Raw genomic sequence first — 591 nt, forward strand, 5'->3', positions numbered from 1 at the left:
GGATATCCATGCAGATCCCATACACATCAAAAGGATAATATGAGAATATTATAAACCACTTTATGCCAAAAAACTTGAAAAATTCAGTGCACAAATCTTGAAAAACACAATTTACCGAAAAATGACCCAGAAGAAATGGAACACCTGTACATGCCTACATCTTTAAAAAAAATCCAATCCATTATTAAAAATATTTTCTAAGAATTCCAGGTGTAGTACTTGCTTTGGCAGAGCATATACTAAAATCAGAGCGATAAAAAGGAGATTGGCATGGCTCCTAAGCAAGGATGACACACAAAACTCCAAGTGTGGATGATTTCACTGGTGAATTCTCCCTACCAGCCAAAGAAGTCATGCCAATTTTACAAAAATGCTTCCAAAGAAGAGCAAAACACGCAACTCACCAACTCCTAACTCATTTTATGATTCAGCAAAACTCTGATACTAAAATCTAAAAAAGAACTGAGAAAGGAAAATAGGAGCCTATATTTCTTATGAATACAAATATGAATATATGAAATAAAACCTTAGCCAACAGAATCTAGTTTTGTATAAGAAGGATACTACAACAAAAATAAGTGAAATTAACTG

The 591-nt window shown here is 33.2% G+C and overlaps 1 non-coding gene across 1 annotated transcript; it reads left to right on the forward strand.

The window, feature by feature from the left end:
- Nucleotides 1–215: 215 nt before the first annotated feature.
- On the forward strand, nt 216–321 carry LOC144240297 (U6 spliceosomal RNA). Its single transcript, XR_013337670.1, has one exon. It is a non-coding gene; the product is annotated as a U6 spliceosomal RNA (small nuclear RNA).
- The last annotated feature ends 270 nt before the right edge of the window (nt 322–591 follow it).

The sequence above is a fragment of the Crocuta crocuta genome, unplaced genomic scaffold (genome assembly GCF_008692635.1).
Source record: "Crocuta crocuta isolate KB4526 unplaced genomic scaffold, BGI_CrCroc_1.0 scaffold176, whole genome shotgun sequence".
NCBI classification, from domain to species: Eukaryota; Metazoa; Chordata; class Mammalia; order Carnivora; family Hyaenidae; genus Crocuta; species Crocuta crocuta.